Here is a 23,099-nt window from a genome sequence, read left to right as displayed (position 1 = left end):
CCTGTTTAAAAAGTTTGAGGACCCCTGGTACACCTTAGGGCTTGTCGCCTTGGAATGCTCCTTCTGGGAAGACAGCCATCATGCTGTAAAGACACTCATCTAGACAACAGAATAATGAAGGGCCAGAAAAGGGGGGGGTGGTGCATCCAGAAGGTGAGAGGCTGTGGTGGACATTCCAGCCACAACGGCTCTTCCAGCTGAATGTACCCACCTGAGTGACCTCAGCTACACTGTGTGGAACAGAGGGACCATCCAACTGATCCCAGTAAACCCACAGAATTATAATAATAAAACATTGCTCTTTTTCACTACTAAGATTGGGAGTGATTTGTTAGCAACAATAGATAACTGAAACAGTCAATATAGCCTTCTTTTAGTGTAAACCATCTAGATTTGACCTTTGCAATAGATCTGTATGTATTATGCTGGGTCAGACAATAGCCAGTCAAGGAAAGAAGAAGGGTCTATCACTGTACCTGAGAATGGATACAGGAACTAGGTGTAATGAGGTAAAGGAAAAAAAAATATTAATATCTGGCAGAAGAATTTCTCTTAGGCTCAGAATTGCACTTGTTTGGAAAAAAATTATTTGCTAAGTCTAGCAAGTAGGATTAGGTTTGGCAACATGTAATAGAAAAAAAATACACATAACGCACTAACAATGGCTTAAAAAAGATAAATCTTTATTTCTCTAGCAATCGTAAACAAAAGCAAAGGAATGCACTCCAGAGTTAATATGGTAGCTTCTGGTTTTAGGGAACCCAGGCACCTTCTATATAATGGCATTGCTTCATTGTCTATGATGGCTGGTCAGACTCTGCAATTCAGGTCTGTATTTCAATAAGCAGGGGGTGGGGAAGGGAGTGCAGTGTGGGTGGGGAAAGAATGTGCAAACCTCTGTTTACATCTCAAGGAGAACTAAGTTAAAATGCCACACACCTCTCAGAAATGAAGAAAAATGTATAATTTTATATTCCTTGCAATGTGTGATGTGAGAACTGTACATGGCTAATAACTCTCCATCAAGACTATCTTTTTCAAATTACTTAGTGTGAAAGGAATGTGTATGTGTGTATTTTTGTATAATTTGGTGAAAAGACAGAATTATATATGGGAAGATGTGAATGACAAGGTGACACTAATGTGAGAGGCGATCCCAGCAGAGGTGTCCAACACAATGTAAACCTCCTAGAGTTTTCTGAAGAAATTGTAGGGAGAAATTTATGCAAAATAAAAATTCAAGCAAGCATTTCTTTCTTCTTATTATATAAACTTTAAAACATACACAAGATTAGAAGTAATTATATAAAAAGCCCCCTTCTCATATCCAATATGCACTGCCCAGTTTCAGTGATTTTTAAAATATGGTGAATCTTCATTTGTACAGCACTACCTTTCCCTCCCCCTACATTGGATTATTTTGAAGCAAATACCAGACATCATTATTGCAGCTTAAGGTTTTCTAGATCACAAAGGATCAAAGACGCTGAGAACATCTGGATTAAATATGGAAAGTGTACAAATTAATGATTGTAGAGTCAAAGAACAGAGTTGGGCAGTATTGAGAGAAAATAGTGGCTAGTGTGAGCAGTTTAGAATTTAATAAAAATGAAATAAAAAGAATTTTAGGATAGTTAAGTAACCAAGATAAAGCCAGGAAAAAAGACTGCATAGATGACACAAAAGAGGCAGCAAATTTGTGAACTCATAAAAAGGACCTACAGAAAGAAAAGATAAATTACATATTCAGGTTATAGGAACATTCAAAGAGTTGCCATTAAGATCACAAATGAACACTTAGAAGATGAAGACAAAAGGGAAAACTGAAGAGGTCAATAGCAAACACTATTAGTTACTTGCCTACTACCCATCCTCCTTTTTCTCCTGAGTAACAGAACCCTAATTGTATTGAGGAAGCAATGTGTCTGGACAAAAGCAACATTTCCAGCTTCTCCTTTCACACAGAGTACGTGAAATTCATTGTAGAGAGCACTGGAAAGGCTCTTTAATGAAGGTTGATTCACCTGGAGGGGCTGTTTACCCTTTTACCCTTTTCCTTCACCTTCTAGTACATTAAGAAGTGGTCATTGGAGTCTCATCAGCCATGATCAGCTAAGAGACGGTGCAGGGATATTGCAGCTTGACTGTGGGGCCACCACGTGGGCTGTGGCCCCCTGAACTCTGCGTTCTGATGCAGAAGAGACAAATAAAAGCCAATTTTGTCTGGAAAGGGGTGGTCTCTTTTAAATGTGCCAAGATTAATTGAAAGAAATACAGTAAAAAGTCTTTGAAGAAAGAATGGGAATTTTTATTGTGCAAAGCAAAATGAATGAAACGTTTTCCATTGATCAGTAAGTAGATGTTGCTGTTCTGTAGACAGTGTCATTTCTGAATGAACTTTTAGATGAAAAAGGTTAGGCATCAAACGTTTCTTGGAGAGCAGTTCTCCAAAGCTGACCCAGAAACAAAGACTCAGAAGTGTCACCTGTTCTTATGTATTAACTATTACTATTACTACTAACCTCTTAGAATTCTACAACACTGTCAATTTCACAACACTTTCATATATTTTGAGAACTTAGTATGTGCAAATCATTCTAGGAAATATGTCTGGGGTGGGGGGATAACATGTCAGGTAAGGCCAAAAAATACCTACTATTTATTGATTAATTACATTGTATGATGCACTCAGTGAAACATTATACATATATTTTCTCATAGAATTTCATAACAACTTTATGAGGGGATTATTGTTATCCCTGTGTGTTAGGTAGAGAACCCTGAATTTCTGAGAGATTAAAAATTCACTAAATTCATCAACTAGAGGACAGAGACTTTGGGATTCAAAGTCAGAACTGTCTGACTTTCATGTCTCCAAATAATTCAGAATGGAGAACATGAGATGTTATAAAAAATGTAATAATGGTACAGTAGTTTAGAGATATAAAGTGTATAGAATCAGGGTTTTATTTCTTTTTTTAATACATTTTTACTGATTTCAGAGAGGAAGGGAGAGGGAGAGATAGAAGCATCAATGATGAGAGAGAATCATTGAACGGCTGCCTCCTGCATGCCCCACACTGGGGATCCAGCCTGCAACCCAGGCATGTGCCCTGACCGGGAATCAAACTGTGACCTCCCAGTTCACAGGTCGATACTCAACCACTGAGCAACACCAGCTGGGCAGGGGTTTTATTTCTACAGAAGAAGAAATTAAGTCTCAGAAAAATTAGTGATTTACTTGACATTCCTTATTTGTCCCTCTCATGTTTCCAATACAGAATACACAGATTATCATCCTTCTGCCTCAGCCCTTGGTACCACCCAATATACTATATCTAGCTGACAGAAATCATAGGGTAAATCATGTAAAAGAAACCAATGATATTTACCTACTGTTGGCCAGAATTATTTCATTAAACCCAGGTTGTGAATGATGGAGAAACAGTTCTAAAGAAAACAAAACAAAACACGAGACTTCATCTTACTCCAATTTACTACTTACATAATGAATAATAGCAAGCTAAACATTTTATGTGACCCAATGAGAAATTCCCCACTGCTGGAGTAGATTTATGCTCTGTGGCCAAGTCTTAAGAGAGTCACATCATCTCTCTTTTCTTTTGTGTGGAGCAAAACATCAGCCCTGGGCCAGCAGTAAGGCGTTAAATCTTTTTTCAGCCCTGCTTTAAAGTGAAAATAAATTCATTGGTCCCAATGAAAGCTGATGGGGAGGGACAGAGGTCCCAGTGAAGGGAGAATGGGAAAATGCATAAGCAAATGAAGATTTAAAAACAGGATTGCCAGATTGAGCAAATAAAAATACAGTGTATCCAGTTAAATTTGCATTTCAGAAAAACAATGAATACATTTTAGTATAACTATTTCCCCAAACCCCAAATATTGCATGGTTCACAACAGGTTGCAAAATAGAGACAATTTGTTGTCCCAAATATTGCATGACACATGGACTCATGCTAAAAAATATTATTTGTTGCTTAGTTGTCATTCAAGTTTAATTGAGTGTCCTGTCTTTTATTTGGTAGCTATAATCAAAAACAAGAGGGAGGGAGGGAGGGAGGGAGGAAGGGAGGGAGGGAGGAAGGGAGGGAGGGAGAGAGAGAGAGAGAGAGAGAGAGAGAGAGAGAGAGAGAAAAGAAGGAAAGAAGAAAGAAAATAAAAATTTAGTATATATATCAATCATCTTAATTTCAGCTACTAGGAACTTTCAGAGGTTAAGAGAACCTGGGCCACATTTTTTGTTCAAAATTGCAAAATGTAAGATAATTTCAAGAAAGGGTTACAAAGTTTATGAAGACTTTATATATTTTTTCATTTTACAAATTAACATATAACTCAATGAAAATATATTTTTGCTATTCACTAAATAATTACAGACTATCTATTTTAAAATTAAACTATAACACACTTTAAAAATATAAGATAGTGGAAAACAAATTTAAAATATCAAATTCATTTTAAGTCGTATAAGTTTATCTGTTATTGTATGTATTTATTATTTGGAGATAATGACAAACTCTAAATTGGAGGGCTTTTATATAATACTAGAGGCCCGGTGCACGAAATTCATGCACGGGGGTGGAGGGGTGTCCTCAGTCCAGCCTGCACCCTCTCCAATCTGGGACATCCCTCTCACAATCCAGGACTGCTGGCTCCCAACTGCTTGCCTGCCTGCCTTCCTGATTGCCCCTAACCGCTTCTGCCTGCCAGCCTGATCACCCCCTAACCACTCCCCTGCCAGCCTGATTGATGCCTAACTGCTCCCCTGCCAGCCTGTTTGCCCCTAACTGCCCTCCCCTGCAGGCCTGGTCACCCCTAACTGCCCTCCCCTGCAGGCCTGGTCACCCCTAACTGCCTTCCCCTGCAGGCCTGGTCGCCCCCAACTTCCCTCCTCTGCCAGCCTGGTCACCCCTAATTGCCCTCCCCTGCAGGCTTGATGGCCCCAAAATGCCCTCCCTTGGAGGCCTGGTCCCTCCCAACTGCCCTCCCCTGCTGGCCATCTTGTGGTGGCCATCTTGTGTCCACATGGGGGCAGGATCTTTGACCACATAGGGGCAGCCATCTTGTGTGTTGAAGTGACAGTCAATTTGCATATTACTCTTTTATTGGATAGGTAGAGGTCTGGTGCACAGGTGGGGGCCAGCTGGTTTGCCCTGAAGGGTGTCCCAGATTAGGGTGGGGGTTCCCTTGGGGCATGGGGTGGCCTGGGTGAGGCGCCTGTGGTGGTTTGTAGGCTGGCCACGCCCCCCGGCGACCCAAGTGGAGGCCCTGGTATCTGGGATTTATTTATCTTCTATAATTGAAACTTTGTAGCCTGGAGTGGAGCCAAGCCTCCTGCTCGCTCCATGGCCACAGCCATTTTTGTTGGGATTTATTTATCTTCTATAATTGAAACTTTGTAGCGGAGGCCAAGGCAGGCCAGGGCTGCTGAAGCTTGGCTTCCTCCATTGCCGGGGGCAACTCAAGCCTTCTGTTCTCTCCAGCTCTGTGGCTGCCGCCATTTTTCTTGGGATTTATTTATCTTCTATAATTGAAACTTTGTAGCCTTGAGTGGAGGCCTGGGCCTGCCAGGGTGTATGGAAAGCTTGGCTTCTTCCATTGCTGGGAAACCCAAGCCTCCTGCTCGCTCCATGGCCGTAGCCATCTTTGTTGAGGTTAATTTGCATACTCGCTCCTGATTGGCTGGTGGGCGTGGCTTGTGGTTGTAGCGGAGTGGTGGTTAATTTACATATTACTCTTTTATTAGATAGGACTAGAGGCCCGGTGCATGAAATTCATGCATGGGTAGGGTCTCTAGGCCTGGCTGGCGATCAGGGCTGATCTGTGGGGCGACCTGTGGGGCTATCAGGGAGAGGGCCCCTCCGCCCCCCACCCTCCACCCCTCGCTGGCACCCGCTTTGGTTGGCCTGGGGCCTGTGGGCTGGGGCAGTTCCTGTGTTGAGCGTCTGCCCCCTGGTTGTCAGTGTGCATCTTAGCGACCTGTCATTCCTCCAGTTGTTCCTCCTTTTGGTCAATTTGCATATTAGGCTTTTATTATATAGGACTATGCTGGGGGTCAATTTCCCACTCTTTCTCCCCAACTGATTGGCTCTGCCAGCCACAGAAGAAGGGGCTGATCAATTCCCTGGAACACCTTCTTCTATTTCATATCCAGGTATAGAAAATCATCTTTCAGATTTGGGGACTGTATTCATGCTCATTCGTTTTTATAATAAATCACCACAAACTTGGTGGCTTAAAACAACACACACTTATTTTTCATACAATTCTTGAAGCGAGAAGTGAAAATCACTTTCCCTGGACTGAAATCAACATGTAGGCAGTACTGTGCTCCTTCACCAGGCTCCTAGGGAAAACCCCTCTTTGCCTCTTCCAGCCTCTGGTGGCTGCCAACATTCCTAGGCTTGTGGCTGTATCAGTCCAACCTTTGCCTCCATGGTCATGTTGCCTAACCTCTTCTGTGTGTCAAACCTCCCTCTGCTTTCCTTTTATAAGGACATGTGATTGCATTTAGGACCCACCTTGATATTCCAGGGTAATATCCCCATCTCAAGATTCTTAATTAATTAATTTATTTTTTAAATATTTTTATTGTTTTGTTTTTTTTACAGAGAGGAAGGGAGAGGGATAGAGAGTTAGAAACATCAATGAGAGAGAAACATCGATCGGCTGCCTCCTGCACACTCCCTACTGGGGATGTGCCCACAACCAAGGTACATGCCCTTGACAGGAATCGAACCTGGGACCCTCCAGTCCACAGGCCGACGCTCTATCCACTGAGCCAAACCGGTTAGGGCTCAAGATTCTTAATTTAATCACATCGTCAAGTCAAGTACATTTTTGCCATACAAGGTAACACTTAGAAGTTCCAGAGGTTAGAACATGGATGTTTTGGGGGACCATTGTTCAGCCTGCCACAGGGACTGAGGGAACACCTTGCACAAAGTAGTGTCCCTGAGGAATACAAATGGGCTTGTTTGTGAGCTTCGCCAGGAGTCAACTTAGCTGGGAATGTTTTTCACCGACTGTGAAGGAAGACCTGGAGTACAAACTTGAAGCCTTAGTTTTCTCACATACACAATTGAAGTCATGAGCTTGGATTGTATCCCCCTCAGATTTCAAATACAGATCACAGGTGGTGGTTCATGATCCCACAAAGAGAGCAGTTCTGGTAATGTTGGCCACTCATACGTTCTCAATAACCTAAAGTTCTGCCCATTTCATTACTTACTCTTTTTCCTGCTATGAAGCTAAATTTAGATGAGTAGATATTCATTATTAAACATATTTGTTAACATCCCTTTGGTGCAAGAGATTATAGCAGGTCATGTAGCAAGATGATTAGAAAGCAGCCTATGAGGCAGATTGTCAGGAAGCCAATCCCTGCTCCACTAATTAGTGACTACATGACCACAACTCTGTGCCTAGTCTTCCATCTATAAAACAGTTCATAAGGTTCATGAGGGTTAGAGGAGCTAACAGAAGTTTAAAGCGCTTGGAGCAATGGCTGGCTGTTAGATGATGTCTCTAACTTAATAAATGTTAGCTGCTGTTTATTTCGTTGGAGAGAACAAGAAATAAAAAGACCTGTATAAGATGCAAGAATAGCTGAGGCAAAATATATGCGAGATATTTTTAAGTGTAAGAGTTAAGACAGTAAGTGCTACAAGAGGTCTGAGCTTAAAGAGGTTTTGTTCGCTTGTTTGTTTTTTAACTCTGACTTGAGAAAGGTCAAAGAGTTACAGAATTGGACAAGAGAAAGGAAAAATTCGATCTTTGGAGGACAGGGGGCTGGGCAGGCTCTCTGTGGAGTTGGTAGGTAGCTTTAGCGTGTGGCATTGCACAGTCAGGGCAGAGTCATAGTGGCATAAGAACACGGGCCAGTGCTAGTCTGAAGCATGGAGCCCCAGCACCAACACTTAGGAGGCTTAAACTGGTGACCTTCACCAAGGTAGAAAAAGTGGGTGATACCTATGAAGACTTGTTTTAAGAATTACGTTAAGGAATGTGTGAGAAATCAACCAGCCAAATGCAAAAAGTTTCCTTTTCCTATACGACCTCTTAGTTGGGATACAGTCAAGCATGAGATTGAAGGCTTCATTCCTTAAAATATGATATAAACCCACCAATGCTTGCATTATATTTGATGGGCATTCATTCCTCGAACAGGTTTTTGAGCATATAGTTTGTACTAGGAACTGCTGATAAAGTTATTAGTATGACAGAGTTGTGTCTGAGAAACTTATGGGCTAAAATAAAGGGAGTCATGTGAAGAAAGAATACCATATAAATGGTAAAAATTACCATGAAAATATCCTCAGAGTGCTGAAGGGACCTCTAACTTTGCAGGAACAGGGAAGACTGAATATCAAAATACTTGTATGACAACAACAATAAAAACACCCGGCGGGGGCTCTGTATAAAATGGCATTTTTGTTTGAATTGGGCAAAAGATGAATTTTGCTGGACTCTTGCATATGGAGAAAGCTGGGCTGACAGTCCAGCCCCAGAGGCCAGTGAGTAGCTGCTGGATGATTACTTACTGACACTCTGGAATACAGTCTATAATATTAAAAGTGATATATGGCACAGTAAAAAATGCATCCTCATATACAGTATACAATACCTAAACCATCGCATTAACAAAATTCGAATAATGAGTTCGGTGCACTCAAGGGGCTGGGGGTACGTGGGTGAGGACCTAAAGGTCAGTCCCCGCCCAGCTTCCCCGGACCCTGGGGTTTCCAAGCGGAGGTGGGGGCTCCGCAGGGGAAGTTCGGAGCGGAGGGAGCGGCAGAAGCACGTGGGCTGAGGGGGTGGGAGGACGCTGACGCGGAGTACCCGGTGGAAGTGTCAAAGAGGAAGGCGTGGAGGGCTGCCGAGGTGACAGGGTGTGGTCTGTGGGGGAGCTGGGAACCGCGAGAGGAGGGCACAGGACCCACCAGGACGGAGGCGCAGGAAGGAGCGTGCCTCCGGCGCTCGGTGCGGTGACAACGAGGAGCGCGGCGCGGGGCCGGTGGCCGGGAGTTACCCACCCCTGCTAAGTGCATCCCGGCTCGCAGCTGCGCCGGCCGCCAGCGCCTTCCGCCAGGGCCGGCGGCGCAGACACCTGCCGCGCCCGGCTCCACCTTCGTCCCCAAGTAAGTCTTGCCTTTTCTGCCCATTTCTCCGCGCCTCCGCCTCTGCGTGCACCAAGTAGGAGTTCCCATTGCGGAGCCGCACGAAAGGCGCCCCGGGAGCCTCGGCGCGTCCCGGCGGCGCGGGGACCGGCCCGAGGCCCCACCGCCCGCTCGCCTGCGCAGCGCGGACGGGGTCGGCGGCAGAGTTGTTGGCACCGATGCTCCCCGTCTTTTGTGCTTTGCCCGAACCCAGAGCCGTGCCACGCCGGGGTGGGGTGAGGAGGGGAGGGAGCGGAAGCCACTTTATGGCTCCTGGCCCCACCTCTTGCCTCCACCCCAAATCCTAGGGGGATTCTATACGCCGCGGACTCGGGCGCAAGTGAGTGCCAACCGCCCCCTCCCCCAGTTGGGCTAGTGGGATGGGGTGGGCAGCCGGCCGGACCACCACGCCGCCCCCTCTTCGGATTTTCTTTTTAGATACAGCATCTTTAACTGGTGGGTGAGGAAGGCGGGCTGGGTAATCATGGGGGTCTGGGCATAGAGAATGACCCACCTTCCTGCTCTCCTTGGTTCTGGAGGGGAAAGGACCGGGAGCCCAGGAGCCCGAGCGTCCCGCGCAGCAGGCTTGCGCGCGGCCGGCGGCAGGCTTTCGATGGGTGGGTCCCTTGTCTGGCTCATTGTTCGCGGTGACTGTTCTTGGGGCCCGGCAGAGCCTCACAGACACCGCTCAGGAGCCATAGATCAAGTGACGACTTGGAGGAGTGATGGCCCAGAGCGTCAGGAGGAAGGGGCTCACCCAGTTTGGAAACGGACTTCTCAGGGCTTGAAGGGCAGTAGTAGTCGACAGCGAAAACCGCTCCTGAGTGTGAAACTTAATTCTGACTCTGATGCACGGAGACAGCCCCGTGAATGAAGCCCTCAGAAACAGGGCGCGGTATTTCCCCCCATTGAAATTGCCTTCAGGGTAACGAAGATCGAGTTTTAAGTGTTATTGTCAACTGGTTGCTTTCTCTTGTTAGCACCTGTTTCTCTTAAAGGTTCCTGGATGTGGGTTTTAGTTGTTTGGGGTGTTTTTTTTAGCCCCACCCCCCACTTTTTTGGAATGCGTGTTTATTCCATTTGTGCCTCCAGCCAGTCGACTTGCATGGTTGCTGGAGAAGAATCCCTTTTTGAAAACAAAGTGCAATTTCTACTCTACAAACTGCCAAGCGCTAGCATAGACATCCATTGCTCCCCGCCCTAGCCACATTGCTACCTAACATTCATGGAGGCAGACATGTGCACAGGAGTCAAAGGGAGCCTGTTGTCCCTAGTTGGAGACGTCAAAACACAACTAGTGCATGCTCATTTCGTTGGAGGATTAGGACACTCTTATTTGAGTACCACCCCCCCCCCATTTCCATAAATGACAATGATATCATGTTCATGGTTCCTTAGCCCACTATAAAGGAGGGTGCGTTTCCCTGAGGAGGACATTCCTTCTTTTTCTAAGGTGCATGGGTAATAATCAGAATAAGCATTTGACATGAGGGATTTTAAAATTGTGAAATATATATATATATATATATATATATATATATATATGGTATATATATATATATACACACACACATACATATGTGTATACATATATTTGTATTTCCATTTTATATATATGGTTGTAAATCCCAGTAGTTACTAATACACTCTACTGCCCTGGTTAAAGATTACTTTGACTTCCCTGGTGGACTTGCTAAGTGCATCAGTCTGCTGAAGCCCGGAGTTCCAGCCCCCAGGAGAAATAATATGAAAACCTCTCTCTGACCACAGTCTGATTCCACGGGGAAAAGCCATGCAGTAGGAGTATTGTTTAGAGAATGGAAAGCTGTGAGATTTATTCTAAGGTGGAGAGAGGGAGTTAGGTAGAAGAGAAATAAAAATGGAAACCTGAGTAGGCAACCAAACCATACTCACAATTCCACAAATACACAAATGTAAAGTACATAGTGCTTTCTCTCTCTCTCCTTTGTCACTTTAATGTTGATATCTTTAATGCTTTTCATCACAGTATTTGTGCCTCTTGTTATTCGGCTTTGAACAAAAACCTTTTATATTGTCAGCCTATTATATTTTATATTTTCAATATCAATAGTGCTCATTGAATGCGTAGGATTATCTTTTAAAACTGTTCTTTGTGTGTCTACTTGCATACCATGTTCAACTTAGTATGGGGCCACATGAGCAATGAATCAACCAGGTTCCAATGAAGATTAAGACATGGAAAGTACCCACAGCTATGTATAAACTGTATACTCATTTAACCACCTTCCCACATGACCAATTTTAGCTAGTTGCTTCTTCGTCTTCTGCAGTCTCCAGACTCCAAATTCTTGTCCAGATTGATCGCTGCACTAAATCTTGATTGTACAAAGAATAGAACTTAATTATTTTGGTCTCCTTTATCAGTCAGTAATGTTTTAGTGTTGCCAATTTAATTATATCATTGAAATATGTATGACTTTAAACTGTGTTGAAAAAGGTCCTTTTAAACTTGTTTCTTCACACAGAAAAAAAAGTCCTTCTAAAGTCATAATTTCACTGCTGTGAGGCCCCCTAGCCATTTGTGTTTATTGAGTTTACTGTTCCACATGAAGAAAGAACCATTGTTTTGTTGTCTAGGAGCTGAAGGAAGATGGAAAGTAAGAAAAGAATATCAAGCACTTTAAAATGCTATTATTTTCTCTAGTGGGAAAACTATTTTTTTTAGAAGTAAATAGTGATTGTTTTCTTAAAGATACAATAAAACCTTACTGAATGATTCAGAGGAAAAGAAAATTTCAGGATAGAAATGCTAGCTATTACTCAATAACCATAAAAGGTTGGTGTATACAAAGACGTGTATTTAGAACCAACCTCATAACACATTTTCTTCTTTCTATGGAATTATAAAATTTTATTAAATTATTGTTATTAAACATTGAAATCTCATCAAAATCAATATTTAAATACAGTGTCTTTTTGCAAGTGCTTTAATTGTACTAGCCTATTTGTTGAGATGAAAAAGAACATCATTGATGTCATGGTGTGCTTTGCATTTTAAAATAGTAGCTAATGAATTACAAACATTCATTACTCCAGAACCACTTGCTGAAATTTCTCAGGACCCCCAAATAGAGAATTATTTGTACTTTATACTATCATTCAGGCTCTTGCTCAGTTTATATTCATCCCCTTTTCTTCTTCAAAATTAATTGCCTTTTAAATTAATACTCTTATTGGCTCTGAATCTTTTTTTCTTCGTGTCATACATTTATGTGTAAATATTTTCAGCATGTCCTGTTAGGGGATTTGCTGTTGAAAACATGTAGGAATTAGTGTGTGTGTGTGTGTGGGGGGGGGGTGGGATGGGGAGAGAGAGAGAGAGAGAGAGAGAGAGAGAGAGAGAGAGAGAGAGAATAATTTTTATTAAACCTGGAAAGAGTCAGGGCTTCACACAGGAAAAGAAAGGTAGGTTTCACTGAATAAAATTCATCCAGGAATACTTCTTTGACCTTTAAAAGTCCTAGCTATGTAGCGCATAATATACATTTGAGTAATTCAGGCACTAACTTCACATAGCATAAGGCAAAGTAAGAGTGTATCATAGTGCCTTTGCTTTGTTATATTTGAATGGTGACCTTAATTCCATTCACTTTTCTTCATACTAAGTAATGCAAACTACCCACTGTTTTCTTAATTTTCTTCCTTTTTTGCCAGTGGTGGGAGTAGATGCCTGACTGGGAAGGGAGGGAATGCTGTTCTATTTATGTAAAAGTTAAAACTTCCATGTTCATTTTAGAAACATTTTATTTAATAAATTCAGTTTCTTCCATAAGTTTAGTGATTATTAAATTTACTGAGGAAGATAAAGGTTGACACTAAACTTTCATAACCAAATGCAACCAGAAACAAATTGGTTAAGTGCATTTAAATTAATGCATGTAAATGGTAAATTTACTTTTTCTTCCCATAACCTAATATGAAGAAGTAATATTTAATTAGGTCTTATTTTTAGTAACCAATAGTCATTTGGGTTTTCTTGAAAAAGAAAACTAACATGACTAAATAAAAATGTAAGCAAATGTGAAATAAATATATGAGACTAAGCAAATTAATCATTGTGTATACTTTTGATATACATGTTATAAATTAGCATTTTTAATCTCAGGGTTAATGTGAATTTTTTAACTGATTACATTTTGTTTTGCTTGGCCATTAGAAAGCTTGGAGTCAATCCAAGATCTAATTTATTGATCATATAATTCTCCATGAAATGCATATGCCTGTTATTGTTCTCAATGACCTTATCTTATTCTACTTACTTTCTCTGTCAAAATGTATTTTTTTTTATTGTGGAAGGAGACAAACCATCAAAGTTCATATGAATGAGTGATTAGAAATACAATCAAGTCTGCAAATATTATTGAGTAATACTATAAATGCTGAGGGGATGTTAGGCAAACTAAGGCATGATTTCTGATCTAAAGATACTTATATTCTAGCTGGATAGAGAAGTAATAAAGCACATACGAATTTAGCTAATAAGTGAGTCCACATATTTACACACATCTGTTGCATTAAATTGAAAACTCAGACCTTATTGCTAATGACGATCAACTTACACTTTCTAGAAAAACACTATTAATAGTACCAACTGGTACAACAAAGTAACCATATAATTTCATTAGATATATACCCTCTGGGTGTAGTAAACTCCAAATAGTCTGAGGATGAAAACAAATGTTGGAAACATCATTGTGATTCTGTGGTACTGGAGACTTCCAGATATCTCTCCCCTCTTTTTCTCTTTCTCTTCCCTTCTCTTTTTCTCTTTCCTTCTATGTCTTTCATTGACTTTGTTGCTTGCTCTTCCATCAGCCCTGGGGTGGACCTGATTGACAGTAGCAGCAATTCTGATGGCAAACTAAGCCCTACAGGGATGGCAGCTCATGAAATTTCGGGCTATGTAAATACACTATTTGTTCTAAGTGCTGTACTTAAATACAATGGTTAAGTTTAAGTGCCCGGTGGTTGTTTCCCTTTGTACTTGAATCAACAACGCTTTTAAGCTTTAAGAAGGGACCACCCATAAAACTGTTCATTTTGACTGTAATAAAAAAAAAAAAGAGGGGGAAAAGAGTGAAAACCTGAGAAAAAATTGAACTAAATTATTGACCCAGGGTGACGTGTTTATGGCTAAGGCCACAAACTATGAATTAGACTTAAAATCTGGGTAGAAAGCTGATTCTCATCTTCTCTGTCTCCCACATATTTTTCCCCAGGTATCTCCATTGCAGTTAATGTTAAACGTACTGTTGTCCTAAACTGAAACAAACTTTCAGACAATGATAAATACTGACCATTTAAACTTGGCCTTTTAAAAAGCACATTGGATATAATGAAAATGTGTGTATTTTATTATACTTACTTTGCCTCCAATGATGGTATAAATTGTGCATAAAGCTTTAAAATTTTCATCAAGTTAATGTTTCACTGACATGCAAATTAACTGCTGACATCTAAGGTGCATGCCATGTGATGACTCCTAATTGGCAAGTGAACCTCAGGGGGTTATTTATAGATTACATAGCAACAACGTGCTGGAGTAACTTCTCATTGTGCAGCTCAATTCAAACTGATGTTTTAGCTTTGATTCTCTTCACTTTTTTTCACAGCCCTTTTGATCTCTAAAACCTCTTAGAAATAAGATACCTAAGGTGCTAAATATATATATAATTAATAATATTTGGGCAGATAATTTGTCTTCAAATTATTCCTAAGAGATTGGAGACCAGTTAAGTATCCCTTACCAGCTTGTTCAGGTATGTCTAACTCTTTGGGGCTGTGAACTTAAACTCGAAGATTTGGTAACATCCATTTCTGTCCAGAGCATATAGGAGAAATGTTCACACAGAAAAAGCGAGGAAGAAACTTGAACAGTTATCAAGTGAATTAATTTTTTAAAAATAGCTGCCTCTAAAGATCTAAGTGGAAATCCTATTTGATTTTCTAATGGCAATTGAGTTTCTTTTATCTCTATTTTCCATCACCTTTTGTGTATGAAGATTGCAGTGAGAGAATTATAATATATCTGCAGTTCCCAGGCTAGGTTATTAGGTTAAAGCTTGTGCCTTCCTTTCTTTATTCCATGTCTGTGTCTGCCTAAAGGTAGAACGATCATGAAAAAGTAAGCCCTTCCTTTATTCTTCGCATTTTTATGTTCAGTATGGATTTTGTACATGATCTCATGAGGCAAAGATACATAAGCTATAAATTTCACCCACAAAGATACAACTTATTAGAGAACTTTACAATTTATTTGCCTTTAGACATTTCCCTTATGCTGCACATAGCCTGTAATGTTCTACTTTCCCGACCATATTGGTGAAATGTCTGTCCTTTCTTAAAAATTTAATTAAAAGTCACTGTCTCTTTGAAGGAATCCGCATAGTTGGATTTAAACTTGACATTTTTTGGAAGAGTGTGTGTGTGGGGGGGGAGGGGTTTGTGTATATGTGTGTGTTTTACAGTCATATTGTAAACATGGAAATGTTTATAAAAATCTAAAGAATTCTATACAAATATAGTGTTCGTTATAATTACTACTGTCATTATAAAGCTAAAGAGATAAACTAAATGTGGATCCAAATCACCTGAGACAATGAATACTTCTTATTTCTACACTTTTGATTAGTAGTTGAAAATTTTGTTCTTAGGTCTATCACTTTTTATTGATAAATGTCTTCATTAGTAGTGCATGGTAGGATATGGGTACAATCAAGGCAACTTGATTTCTTGCTGGTGAAGGTTTATTAGGAAATTTATCTGTTAATTAGAAAAAACTCACTTTTAAATCAATACTGAATGCACTAGATACTGAGATAAAAAAGAAAGCAAACAACAAAAATGATCCCTGCCTTGAAGGAATTTAGAATCAGATGGGGACAGAAATACTGAATAAATGTGGTGAATGAAATGATACAGATCATTATGGGATATTTGGGGAGCTATGACAATGGGGAGGTAGTGGACTGGGAAAGTTTCATGGGAGATTTGAAGGAAAAAGGACAAGTAGAAGTCTAGAGGTGAAGAAGCAATAGATAGGGGTCTCTGCCATAGAGCTGCTGGAAAAAATGAGAGAAGTGAGGCACACATGGAAGATCCAGAGGGTCCAGGGAAGAAGAACCATACATTAGACCTAAGTCCAGCAGAGCAGTGTAGAGATCAAGATTTGGAAATTTAATCTTGATTAAACCCAACTGCCGAGAACCAATTCCAGCATGTAATAATTAACAAGAGTTTTACCAAAAGGTTGGTGAAGCTTGGGAGGCTCAATAAGGGTGAGCCACATATGTAGTTTACCTGTTGGAAACGGCTACAAAGCATTCCCCCAAACCTGAATAGGATGATTGTTAGCTGCCAGACAGCTCAGGGCATTTTATTGCCTCCTGTTGGCCAAACACCTGAACAGTTGTAGGCTATTCCTAAAACTGACAATGTTTCTGTATATCCTTTGATACTGTACCCTTTGAAGTGTATATTTCCACCTTGCCTTAGGACAGGTTGTGTTGAATAAAAGCAAGGGTCCTTGGTCAAGGTAGAGCGTTCTAGCTCCTTCAGCTGGAAGCTCCTCTGACCCCCAATGCCTTTCAAAAATATATTTCGTCCACGGACTCCTTCTTAATCATCTACGCGCAGCCCCTTTCTCCAGAATGCTGAACCCTTTGTAAGGCTGGGAAAAAGAACCCCAGCAATTGACGCTCGAATGAGGGGCTCCAACACCCAACTAACTGTCTTATACTCCACGCCTGCACCCACACAGCTGAACATTAGCTGAACACACCTACGGAAAAATATACAACTATAGCTTCTTTTCATATTCATTAATCTTAAATAGGTTCTTGAGGTTATCAAGTAATCTTACTCGACTGCCTACTCTACTCACTCTCCTGAAGACTGTATCATACTTCCTCCTCTCCTTAAACACTCAACATCTCTATTTACACCCTCAAATGACAGCCTCACTTCCTATTCACTGATATAAGTGAAGCAATCAGAAAAAAAATTTTCATAGACACCTACTGCCTTTTTTATTCACTTCCTGATATTTCAACCTATTACATTTTAGTGGAATATGATGTAGAAATATGTACATGTAATTTATCAGTGCATAAAACTATTTCTTTAGACCTTGAACTTCCATGTTTAGTTGTTTAGCATGGGGAAATAATGAGTGTTGAAGTCAAAGATTTATGTAAAGTATGTTACTTAGAATAGTGAAAAATTAGAAAGGATATACCTGCCCAGAGATAGAAAGAACAAACAATAAAATACAGCAAGCATCATTTAAAAGTATTTTTTAAAATTATTGACAAGGTAAAAATAGATGATGTAATATAAAAAGAAAAAACTCAAAACTGTACATAGCATATGATACAACATTGTGTATGTACATAGAAAAGACCAGAAAAAAAAGTGAACCATGCGAGAAAGTTGTCTTGTTGGACAGTGAGATGAAAATTGTTATATATGGTAAATCCTTTGAAAATACACTCAGCTTAGTAGAGAGAACCTTTTTATGAGAGGGGCCTAAAGACATAGAAAATGTCTCCTGAATAAACACAATAGTGAAAGTCATCTCTGTAGTGTGCTGCCACTGTCATTGAAATGTTTGCCCCCCACCAGGCATTCTCCTGGCCTGCCACAGCCAAGCCATCAAAACCCATAGAATTAATGGCTAAAATATATCACAAATCTATTGAATTTCCACCATCTCCACTGCTGCTTGTCTGCAGTAGGACACTGTAATTTCTAGTCTGGATCAGCACCTTAGCACCCAGCAGGTTTTCCCCACTCTTGCTCTTGCAGAACTGAGGATCTGAAAGTCAGTATTGCATAGTGTTTGAAGCATGGACTCCATGCATGGGCTGCCTAGGTATGAATCCCAGCATGGCCACTTGCTACCTGTGAGACTGGTGGCAAGTTACTTGACTTCTCTTTACTTCCCTTTCCCCATCAGTAAAATTGAGGATATTCATACCTATCTTATATAAGGTTAGTAGGATGATTAAACACATGATTGGCACAAAGTAAGCACTATTATGTATTAGTTATTTGTCAAGACCTAAGTTAGATTGTACCTTTACTTATTTCAAATCATCCAAGGACTTCTCATTGCACCTTGAATTAAATCCTTATGATCTGCTGCATCAACTTCAGCTCTAGTCACTTTCTGCTTCCTTACTATTTCCTGGAATACACCCAGTTCATTCTGTCACAGGGCTTTTGCACCTGCTATTCCCTCTGCATGGAAAACTTGTCTTTCACGTCTCAGCTGCTGCCACCGCCTCTAAGAGCCCTTCCCTGACTTTTACTCATCTAGAGGACAATTCCTACTATTCATTGTTCACTCTCCACACCTTATTTTTCTCTTAACTGACCTTATTACTATTTGAATGTTTTGTTTGTTGACTGTTTTCCCTGTATTTGACCACTAGAATTTAAATTCTGTGAAGTAAGCATAATGCCTGTCATGGTTACATTTATTTCCCCCAATAACTAGCAAGGTCTGGCATGTAGTACTAGGCAAATGAATAAATAAATATTGTCTGGCTGGCTAGCTGGCTGGTTGAGAGTCTAACCATTATAATCAGGGAGTTGCATTTCTTAGTAGAGAACTTGATGGGTACTACATTTCAAGGTCCAGAGGACTTTAAAAATGCTTGGCAGAACACACGTGCATTTTGAAGAGGTAGAGAGTTTGAGAGGGTGCAGGGGAGTGACGAGTGCATTGGTGGACTATACACCTGCACATGCTTCAGGTCAGGGATGGCCTAAGTGGAAACTTCAGTTTGGGGGATGATGGGTTGGTTTGGGGTGAGGTATTGGAGTGTTGAAGTTCAGCCTTCAAGATGAAATATCATACCAGTGTTTCACAAAGAACCAGGTTAAAAATACTTTATAAAGTAACTTCAATTGCATTTTACTTCTGGCTTCAGAGAATGTTGAATAAGACTCTGTCACAATGTCAAAATATGTGGATTAAAGACTTTTTAAAAAGTCAAATTGATTATTTGATGCCTTGGGGGGAAAAAAAAGCAACCACAACTGTTTTCTTTCTTTGATTCAGCTGGTTTTTAAAATGGAAGTTAGTCAAACCAGAGTATGTGTTGTACATGTGAGTGTGGATATCTTTAGGTTGTTTTTAGATAGTAACACAGTTCGGGAAAAGATGTTTTCATGTATTGCTTTTGATCATAAAATTGTAGAGGCCTGGAAAGTTTTATATGAAATGATGTTCCCTTTCTTTTGCCAGGAGGTGTCACTACAGCTCACTCAAACTCACCAATGCATTCTGTAGGGACAGACTAGAATTTTATTAGAACATATTACCCACCAAGTTCTCTACTAAGTTGTCCAAAGAAAATTTGATGAAAACAGAATTCTTTCTAAGTCCCTATTTTTCCACCAAATAAATATTTTCATTGTGAACTAGCTGAAAACTAAAGTGGAATTTTTACTTTTTCCTTTGTTGAGTGGGGGCAGTGGAGAGAAAAAAAAAACACAGGGTAAGATAATGGAGGAAAGACAGACCTACAGAAACATGAAAATATGAGTAAAACAGATATGTTTCCAACGATAACAGGCTCCTTGAAAATCCCTCAATACAGTGTTTTCGCACCCATCCTCCTTGGTGTGTGTTGTCTCTTCCATGCCCTTCTTTTCTGCCCAGGTAAGTCTAGCTTGCTCTGCCAGAACAGTTATAATTAAAACAAAATTACTCTCTGGTGTTGAGTTAATACATTGTTCCAGGTCCTTAATACATATAATTTGTATCCTCTATGATAACATTATAAAATAGGTGTCATTCCTAAAAAAAATTTTCAGGTGAGGAAAATGAAAATTAGGGAAGTTATATGATTTGTATTTGTAGCTATGATTTGACCATACACTCATCAGATTTCAAAAGCACACCGTTGGTCTTCCTTTATGTCTCCAAAGAGTCCCTCCCACTGGAGACTTCCTAATGCCCTTCACCTGACAAATTCAAGTACTTCTCCTGTGTCCCACAATATCTGGTGTTCACCCAGTATGAACATGCCATGACCCTCTGTTTTCTTCTGTCCCTCGTCACCTGGGGTTGAAGCACTTTGAGGGTGGATACAGTGTCCTATCTCTAGAACAGAACATGAGACCTCTAATGTTGAATAACTGGATGGGTGAACTAGAGAAAAGGTGTACCCAAAGATAGGGCTACACAGTATGTGAAGATATGGATGAGGAAAACATGGAAGGCAAGGGACCTTTGGACGGTCCGCCTTCACCTACTGCTATTGGCCTCACTTGCTCCACTACCAACTGAACAATGAGCGATGAACAGAGGAAGAACAGGGTTAAGTGTCCAAGAAGGAGGGGATATTTAACACAGCCCAACCTTGTAGCTCCTCTAGAAGTGGAGGGAAAGACTGGCATCCCAGGAGCTGTGTCTTCTGCTGACCTCCAGGTGGCAGCATGGCCCAGCTGTCAGAGACCAGCTCAGTTCTTTGACAGTCCTTAAGCTGCAGACTCAGAACTGTTTTCAGGGCATTTAATGCCCTGGGAATGATTAATGGTGCTGCCGCTCACTGTACCCCGAGGGTAATTGAGCCTGCAGTATTTTGGAGGCTGCAGAGAGTCTTCCTGAGCCTCTGTCTGATAAAAGTGGCTGTAACATTTTGAACATATCCTTTCAAAGACATCCTGGACCCCTTTTTGTTGTGCTCAGAATGCAATCTTTGGCAAAATATTTTAAGGTGGGGGGTGTCGGGTGTGGGGAGGGGACTACCACCAGCACTCTCAAGATACGAGGAAATTGTTTTAATGTTTTTTAGATGTTTGGTTTGCTATGCATTCCATATTCTTTTTTCCTTCTTTGATTCTGAGATAATATTCCTTTCCACCTGACTTAAAGCAAATCCTCTGGAAGGTAGCTTGTGCTGATTGAGTATTTTGAGAGTGCAGGCAGAGCTATGTATAATGTCTTTATTTAAATAAGCGGTAAGCCCTTTTACATAGTAAGCTGAGGTATTTAAAAGTAAGATGATTGGAAATTTCTAAAGTTGCACACAGTTCAAGAGAATGGGAAACATGTTAGAATGAGCAACATCAGGGTACAGTGTCTTTTATTCTAAATATACATGTAATAGCAATTATAGAAGACAACCAACAAAAGATTTTAAGCCTGTCGGATTGGGTTTGTATGACTACTTTTCATGAAGTTTTTAGTAACTGGGAATAATGCCAGATTCTAAACAGTGGGAAACAGTGTGATGAATAGGATATACTAGTGGATCTTAGCACTGTTGTGGGGGAAATGACTTACAGATTCAGAAAACTTTTGTCTATGCAACTAAATGGGAAATCTGAACCTCTGCCTTTTTGTAGTTTGAATTTACATGCCTCTGGTGGTTGCTTGTAGGCAGTGGTTTGTAAGTTCTTCAGCGAATTCTTTTTATATCACTTTGGTACTTTTGAGAATAATTGTTGTTCCTCTAAAACTGAGATTTGACTCTCATCCCAGAAGATTCTCCCGTGGTAGCCCACAATGACTTAAAGTTGTATTCTGTGTAGGGGGTATCTTCTAGTTGTTTAGTGAGCCAAACTTAACTGGTCTCCATGTGTGGACATTTTTAAGTTTAGCAGGCAGTAAAATTGGACTCTTTAAAATCTTAGAATAGAGTAGAAAATCAGAAGAACAATTAGAATGGGCTCTCAAATTGTTTTAAAAAAATCAGATTTCAGGTGTTATACAGAGTGCTAGTCTATCTTCCTTTACTTTGTTAAAAATTTATCCCAGAGTTTGAAGTTGCAATAGTATATTTGTGATGAAGACCTAGGCTAGGGATTAAAAGTAAGGGATGAGGATGGGAAATTAATTGAGATAGGTCCACAATAGTTTATTTATAGCCTCTGATTTAACTCCAACAACAATAAGACTAGTAGAGAAAGAATCCCAGCATAGCCTAAAATCCTGCTTAATGATCCGTGACTCACTAAAGGGTTTTTTCCCAGCCTACCAATTTCTATTTATTTGCCTGCTCTAGTCAATTTATCAAAAATGTCTTGATTTTATCACTTGATGTAGAGATCTTTATTTCCATGCTGCCTTTAATTATCATGCTGCTTTATATATAAACACAATATAGTGCGCTATTATCATTTATAACTTCTATATTTTTTCTAATTTTTCAAAAACAGATTACAATTTTTTGTCAATAAAGGAACAATTTTTGGATATGTCTAAATAATTTCCTTGCAGAGCCAAGAGACTTTTGCCCTAGAAAAGGACAGAGTTGGTACTACTTTAAACAGAGGGCTCACTGATCAACTTTGCATTTCAGTTTAACTTCTTGACTTCTTTTAAGAAAAGGAGCACAATAATGCTCTTGAAAGTCAGGTATTGTTGAAGAAAAGGGATTTTCTAAATCCATTAGCTCTCAGCAAATCAAGACTGGTGGAATAGATGAGAGGGTTTAGTGCATTCCAGGGGGTAGAGCCAACTAAAGTTGAGAGGAGGGAATGAAAGCCAATTCCTTTGGCCTTAAGGAATTGTGGCAGGAAAAAAATGGTTATGGAATTAGGGAACCAGGTGGTGGGTTAAGATCCTGACCTTACTTTTATGCGTTCAAGAACAGAAAGAGTAGGATTCAGTAGGAATGCCAGTGATGTGCTTCCCAGAATTTAGGATTTTTAAGGGAAACCATAAGATTCTAGGAGGAGCCCTCATATAACATGGGCAAGAGTAGAGCAGTGGTGATGGCAGTCAGCTTGACAGATGAACTTCCAAAGAGGGATTCAAAAGACATATCCCAGTGAGGGAAGTGAGAGATGACGGTGTAGCCAGCAGACTAGTGGAAACCTGAGGTTTGAATGAGATCTGCTTTCCACAGATGGAGTCTTAGG

The 23,099-nt window shown here is 40.4% G+C and overlaps 1 protein-coding gene across 2 annotated transcripts in view; it reads left to right on the top strand.

Moving 5' to 3' along the window:
- Positions 1 to 8,871: 8,871 nt before the first annotated feature.
- SEMA6D (semaphorin 6D) overlaps positions 8,872 to 23,099 on the top strand; it is a 606,507-nt gene continuing 592,279 nt past the window's right edge. For both annotated transcript variants that reach the window (XM_080642311.1, XM_080642310.1), the window contains exon 1: positions 8,872 to 9,161. The gene's annotated coding sequence lies outside the window, so the exon portion shown is untranslated. The remainder of the gene's footprint in view (positions 9,162 to 23,099) is intronic.

Source organism: Plecotus auritus, assembly GCF_963455305.1.
Source record: "Plecotus auritus genome assembly, chromosome: 1".
NCBI classification, from domain to species: domain Eukaryota; kingdom Metazoa; phylum Chordata; class Mammalia; order Chiroptera; family Vespertilionidae; genus Plecotus; species Plecotus auritus.
Note: the sequence above shows the minus strand (reverse complement) of the source record. Positions and strands in the feature narration are given on the sequence as shown.